This window comes from Cicer arietinum, unplaced genomic scaffold (assembly GCF_000331145.2).
Source record: "Cicer arietinum cultivar CDC Frontier isolate Library 1 unplaced genomic scaffold, Cicar.CDCFrontier_v2.0 Ca_scaffold_5732_v2.0, whole genome shotgun sequence".
Lineage (NCBI taxonomy): Eukaryota > Viridiplantae > Streptophyta > Magnoliopsida > Fabales > Fabaceae > Cicer > Cicer arietinum.
In genome coordinates, this window is record NW_027339379.1 from 1 (window position 1) to 7,711 (window position 7,711).

At 33.0% G+C, this 7,711-nt stretch overlaps 1 long non-coding RNA gene across 2 annotated transcripts; it reads right to left on the minus strand.

The window, feature by feature from the left end:
• Positions 1-75: 75 nt before the first annotated feature.
• On the minus strand, positions 76-7,705 carry LOC105851503 (uncharacterized). Of its 2 annotated transcripts, none has more exons than XR_001143258.3 (3): positions 7,567-7,705; positions 7,283-7,467; positions 76-304 (listed from the first exon to the last, which is right to left on the minus strand). It is a non-coding gene; the product is annotated as an uncharacterized lncRNA (long non-coding RNA). The 2 variants fall into 2 exon arrangements; XR_012161755.1 differs by having other exon boundaries at positions 743-7,467.
• Positions 7,706-7,711: the final 6 nt, after the last annotated feature.

Here is a 7,711-nt window from a genome sequence, read left to right on the forward strand (position 1 = left end):
ATAATAATAATAATAATAATAATAATATTATTATTATTATTATTATTATTATTATTATTATTTTATTACTATAAATCATTCCAACTCACGTGAAATCTACTATTAATTATGTATCTATCCATATATTATATGTGTAGTATATAAAAAACAAAAACTCAAAAAAGATGAAGGGTACCTGGCCCCCTAGCATAAAACATCAGTCCACCCCTAATCATCACAAAAAAATTCTAAAAAATTGGCCTACTAGAAGTGGATTAGAATTCTAAGAAATTGCTAGAGGATGAGCTTCGTCCAACAACAACTCCTGCACAACATGCCAAAATTAAACTTAAGACAGCAAAAATGTAACTAATTATTACATCCATTTGCAAGCAATACATTTGATATTATGGAACAAATGTTAACATTATAACAAAGTATTTCACTACATTTGTAAATAAACTTTTGTATTAATATCTTTAATTTTATTACATGCAATTTAATAAGACAAAAGGTTTTTGGTTAGCCCAAATAAAATAACAGCACATTGTTGTAATTCTGCAATGCTAATTGTAAGTATCAAACCAGAAGACTTAAGCTAAATAAGGTCTATATCCTATGAACTGCTAAGAAATTAAAACAGTTGCTTACAAAACAACATTGATCAATGGTGCTGCAATGAAAAATACTCCACAAATAAATAGAAGTGAATAAAACTGCAATGAAGTTTATTTGTAAGTCTATTCTACATGAAAATAACAACCTTCTGAGAATAGGTAGATTGAAGCATAAACCATGGAGATAAATCTTGATTTCCTTCCTCAGGATTAAAGAACTGTCCAACTGCCATGGATGTCGCTGCTCTTCCGTATGTATTGATTTATTCATTTTTCATCATTTTTCATACAAAGGATGTATTGATTTATTCTATTCTCTACAGATTTCTGAGATATGATTTATTTTCTTAAATGGAGTAGATTCACGGTATAATTTTTCTCAAACCCTAAGTTATGGGGATTTCATTTCTAGGGTTGTGCCTCCCTATATAATTGACAAATTTGATTTAGATGGGCTTCTTTTATAGTCTCCAAAATACAAAATTTGTGTGCTTTTGGATGGGACTTCTTCGAATTTGTGTTGAGTCAAACACTACTCTACAAAATCGGCTTGTAAGGTGAGAATTTCGCCCCATTTTTAAACACATTTTCAGACCATGTCTCGTCCAATATAGGTAGTAGAGTAAATGATAGAAACAACCCTTTGTGGCCAAACATGTTCTTAGCATTAGTCCTAACAATATAACCAACTGACTGCTGAGTCCGCAGTCACTTACATCCACCTAATATGATCAAAGAGTTTAATATAAATAGGTCTAGCTAATATCTTGTAACTAAATTTTCAGAAATCAAAATTCTACTTTCTCTCACTGAAGTTCTAACTGAACTTGATCTTCTACAAATGGTTTCTTCCCCATTTATCTTTTTCTAATAATGGGACTCTTAACAAGATTAAAAACATCCTATTTTTGTAATTATATATATATATATATATATATAGACACACACACACAATGTTGTTAGCTATCTAATGAATGCAGAGAATAAAGAAAAAATAAATTAGGAAATAAATCAAATCAAAGTGATTTGATTCTTTCCCAAAAATACAAATAAACTTAAATAGAAAATCAAGTAATCAACACAATCATATTAGATCTGATTGCAATATGGCAACATATCCCTCAAGTTGGTGCATATATGTCTAGCATGCCCAACTTGTTTACAAGAAATTCAAAATTGGGCCTGAACAGACATTTGGTAAGGATAACAGCAACTTGTTGTGAAGTAGAGACAAAAGGCATGCAAATCTGACTTGCATCTACTTTCTCTTTTATAAAATGTCTATCAATTTCAACATGTTTGGTTCGGTCACGTTGAACAGGATTTTGAGAAATACTAATTGTTGTCTTGTTGTCGCAATACAACTTCATTAGAAAAGTTATAGGAAGTTTAAGCTCTTCTATGATTCTTTGAAGTCATAAGATTTCACAAACACCTTGGGCCATTGCCCTATATTCTGCTTCGGCACTGCTTCTAGCTACTACATTTTGTTTCTTGTTCCTCAAAATAAATAAGTTTCCCCAAATAAATGTGCAGTAACCAGATGTTGACTTTCTATTTGTGATGGACCCTACCCAATTTGCGTTAGTAAATACCTCAATGCCTTGTTGATCATTCTTTTGTAAAAAGAGTCCTCTTCCGGGGGAACTTTTGAGATACTTTAGAATACGGTGAACAACCTCTAAATGTTCTTCGTGAGGTGAGTGCCTAAACTAATTCACTAAGCAAACAACAAAGGCTATATGTGGACGAGTATTCGATAGATAAATTAGTTTACTTACTAATTTTTAATATTGAGATGTATCTACTAGATCACCACTGTCATCGCTACCAATTTTCTAATTAGGATCTATTGGAGTATCAGCTGGCCTACAACCCATCATCCTGGTTTCTTTTAGAAGATCTAAAATATATTTCTGTTGTGATACAATGATCCCTTTCTTTGATCTTGCAACTTCCATTCCCAAAAAATATTTTAAAGACACAAGATCTTTAATTTCAAACTCAACAGCAAGAAATATCTTCAAATTTTTTATTTCACTAGAATCATCCCCAGTCATAACAATATCATCTACATAAACGATCAATATAGTCATTTTACCTTCAGAAGAATGTTTCACATACATGGTGTGATCGCTTTGACACTAAGAATATCCCTGCTTCTTAACAAATTAGGTGAATCTTCCAAACCGCGCTCGAGGTGATTGTTTCAAACCATAAAGAGACTTCTAAAGCTTGCAGACCTTTTGGTTGAATTTAAATTCAAACCCCGAGGGAGAATCCATATATACTTCCACCTCTAAATCTCCATTTAAAAACACATATTTTACATCTAGCTATTGTAATGGTCAATCCAAGTTAACGGCTAAAGATAAAAGAACTCTAATGGTATTAAGTTTTGCAACAGGAGCAAAAGTTTATCAGTAATCAATACCGTAGTTTGTCTAAAGCCTTTGGCAACTAGCTTGGCCTAATACCTCTCTACTGGTCCATCAACCCTGTGTTTTATGGTGAACACACATTTGCACCCCACAGTTTTCTTTCCTCCGGGTAGATCCACCTCTTTCCAAGTTTTATTTTTTATAAGAGCAGTCATTTCCTCCAAGATAGCTTCTTTTCTTCTTAGGAACCCTTAGAGCTTTTTGTATATCTCTTGGGATCTCTGTTTTTGTCAGTTCACAAGTAAAGACTCTAAAAGTGGGGGACAAATTTGTCATAAGATATAAAGTTAGAGATAGGATGTTTTGTACATGCTCTTATCCCTTTTCTAACAGCAATGGGTAGACTACAATCATCAAAGGTAGGTTCTAAAGGGACAAAATCATAGGGAACAGGTTCAGCAAAAATAAGATTATTATGATCAGAATTTTGAAAGGATACAACAGGAATAGAAAGACTCTTACCTGTTGGATCTTTGGATGTTTTGCAGTGTTGAGGTTCTCTTCTTTGAGGCATTTCTTTGAGGCATTTTTTTCCTCAACTTCTGGTTCTATCAAGAAATTTTCTTGAGTATCATGTTCATGGCTTTCTTGACTAGATTCACCCAAGGATTTTGCTTTGTTACTTCCCTCAATTTCTAGTATTTCAAATAGGATTCTACTATGTTACTTTTCTCACAATCTGTTTTTTTCCAAAAGATGATTACTTTCCTCATTTTAAATATTGAACATCATCTTCTTCTATTATTCCCCTTAACGATGATTACCAAAAAAAAAATGAGTATTTTCAAAGAAAGTAGCATCCAACGTCACAAAAAACGTCACAGAAATCTTTTTGGAAATAGGTTTAAAACATTTGTATCCTTTTATATTGGATGCATAGCCAATAAAAACACATTTTCTTGCTCTAGGCTCAAGTTTTCCTTGATTAGGAACATGAATATGAACAAAAACAGCACATCCAAATATTTTAAGGGTAAAGTGTATGAAAGTTTATTATTAGGAAATAGACTTGTGAAAACATCAAACGGAGTTTTGTAATTTAAAATTTTGGTAGGCATCCTATTTATCAAATATGTTTCAGTAAGAATTGCTTCTTCCCAAAGATACTTGAAACCTTATTTTGAAACAACAATGCCCTAGCAACTTCAAGGAGATGTTTATTTTTTCGTTCAACCACTCCATTTTGTTGTGGAGTATCCACACATGAAGTTTTATGAATGATACATAGTTTTAGAAAAAAAATCATTTAAAAGTTTATTAAAATATTCCCCTTCCATTATCACTACGGAGAATTTTGATTTTTAGTTGAAATTGGGTCAAAATCATTTGAGAAAAACTTTTGAAGATAATTTCAACTTCAAATTTTGTTTTCATTAAGTAAACTCAAGTTAATCAAGGGTGATCATCTATAAAGGTAATAAACCATCTTCTTCAATTAGGAGTAGGGTCCCTACAAGGTCCTCAAACATCACTATGAATTAATGTGAATGGACTGGATGATTTATGCGCCTGAGGAGAATCGAAAGAACGACGTTGCTTTGCAAATTGGTAAACTTCACAGAAAAACTGATCTAGATTTTTATTCTTAAAATACTCGGGGAATAAGTGATTCAAATACATTATTTCTTCGTTACTATGAACCAAAATTGAGTTGAGACAATTACTATGAAATTCCTCTTTAAGATCAGCCTCATCATCGAAAGATAGAGACCATTAACCTCTTAAGCACTGGCAATCATCCTCCCCGATTTCAACTCCTGAACTTGACAATTAACTAGATTAAAAATAGCCAAACAATTAAGATCTTGTGTTAATTTGCTTATGGACAACAAGTTACATCACAAATTTGTAACATGGAAGACATTGAGAAGAGTTAGAGTTTTAGAATTAAGGATAAAACCAACTCCAGCTATGGTTGAAAAAGTACCATCAGCTATCTTTACCTTTTTATGACCTACACAAGTACTATAAGTGGAAAACAATTTTGAGCAATCTGTCATATGATCAGTGGCTCTAGAATGGATGATCCATGGAGTTTTTAAATTTGGTTTGGAACTCAAAAGAGCATAAGAGAAATAGATACATTTTTGAGCAAGAGAGGATGAAGAAGTAACTGACATAGAGGTAAAGAGCTTATACAAATGCTCTAGTTGTTCCTTAGAGAAAAGAGATGCCTCAGAGTTGACTTTATTCTCCACATTTTCTCCATTTGCAACTTGGAAGGCCCTACCTTCTCCATTTGGTTTCTTCTTCCAGTTGGGTGGTTTTCCATTAAGTTAAGTGTGCCATGGTCGTCTACAATGATCACACCAAGGTCGTTTTCTTCTTTCGCCGTCTACTTCGTATCCCTTTACAGCCATAGCAGAACTCTCAATTTCTTGCACCCTTGTACTATCAGAGTTTTGCAGCATAACTTTCCTTTTGGATTCCTCCTTTCTTACTTCAGAAAATATTTCCCTCAATGAAGACAAAGGCTTTCTGCCCAAAATTCGATCACAGACTTCATCAAGTTCTGGATTGAGTACTGCTAGAAACATATAAACTTTGTCATTTTCTTCTCTTTTCTTAAATTTGTTTGCATCTTTGGAATTCTCCCAATCATCCTCATAACATAGGTCAAAGTTTTGCCAAAGGACAACCATGAGATTAAAGAACATTGTGAGATCTTTATCTCCTTGTTTGGACTACCACAAACGAGTCATAAGTTCATAAATCTATGAGGAGTTCTCCAAGTCAGAATAACAATCGCATAGAATTCTCACACCTCTTTTGCAATGGAAATGGGCTTCCCAATGGAAGATTCCATTGAGTTGATCAACCACCCAATGATCAGGGAGTTCTTTGACTTCTATTTTCGGTAGGCTGAATCGGTCTTCTCTGGTTGAGGAGTGTCTTCAGTCAAGTAGCCTAACATTCCCTTGCCATCAAGAGCTAACGTCACAGTCTGGGCCCAACCAACATAGTTTCTACCATTCAGCTTATGGAAAAAAAGCTGTAAACTAAAGTTTATGGATAGTAGATCATCTGTGGTAGGGGTTGACACAACTTTAGGGTCACGAGAATTTTTTTCTTGTATTATAGTAGTGGAGGAATCATTTTTTTCAGTTTTCTTGTGAGGACATGGTGAGCTGCCACAGGATCAGAGCCGAAGCTCTGATACCATGTGTTTTAGGGTGCAACTAGGTTAAAACAAGAAGGGAAGGAAAATTTCTTATTATTATTGAAACTGAAATAATACAAACATATATATATTCAATGTTGCCAGCTATCTAATGAATGCAGAGAACAAAGGAAAAATAAATTAGGAAATAAATCAAATCAAAGTGCTTTGATTCTTTCACAAAATACAAATAAACTTAAATAGAAAATCAACTAATAAACACAATCAAATAAGATAAGATTGCTATATGTCAACACAAACAAACTTCTTAAAGGGACCAAAATCAAATTTTGTTGATTTTATGGTGACAAAATCCAAAGAAATATTAAAATTATAATGAATATATAAAAAAAATTCCTAATAATGCTGGGAATTGTTGATGCAACAATGCAAGAGAATGTTCTCCTTCTATCCTTCTTTAATATGTGTGCATACAATGCAGAGGAAAATTGCAATCAACAAATCAATTTTTTTTCGATCTTAAAAATGGACATGAAGTATAAAAGATGATTTGTTGACATACATTTCTCTATCCATTAAAGATGACATACTGGATATACAATTCTCTTAATTTAATGTTGCCATGGTTGCGTAGCCTATTTTGCAGTCCCTGAGTTTTACAAATTACAAACTCTAATATATACACCAATGGATATCAATCCTAATGATTGGTGGAAAGAGAAAAGGAAATAAAAGCTGGCCTTTTAGCTATAATAACATCACAGATATGTGTTCAAAGGGATATTCGATGTGGAATATTCTATCTCAAAATAGTCCTATTTGCACTTATTTACAACACATTTATTGATGAATATGCAGTCCATCCATCCTCCTGAGAAGCTTCTTTCTTACTTTATACACAAGTTACTTGCATAATCAAAAGTGAATTAAAAAAAGTTTTCCACACGAATAAGAAATCAGAATTCAACTTTCATGTCTCAAAATGTTGTTATCAAGCAGATCAAAAAGGTCTTAAGGAATAAATAATCATAAACAAACTTAAATAATTCTGAAAACCTATCAGATGATAAGCAATTATTAATTTATTAATATTTAAAGGAAATCATTCAAATTTGATATTGTACCGGACGAGTTGCAACTGAGATAGTTAAAAATCTGAAGCCATGCATATTTTCAGGTCCTAACCAAAATACAGCAGATGGAGGAGGTTGCTCGGTTTGACTGCCAGATTCAAGCTGTAACAGTATTGCATATTCAAAGTTTCGAGTAAGCATATAAAATTAACTAAACTTCTTCCTCCACAGATAATCTGAAACAAAGATAATGGCCTCAGTAGTTATAATTTTAATGTACTAAAAAAGCTAATTCAAACAGAAATAAGAAATAATTTGAAAGAGGCATTATATACCTGCCGTGGTGCTGGACCTGAGGGAATACGCATTATCTTTGATGTCACTTCCATAACCCTATCAGTGAGAGGCAAACTTGATGCTGATTTCCCATTTTCAGGCCACAAATGAAGTCTGATTCCAGAACATGGCTCAAGATTGGTC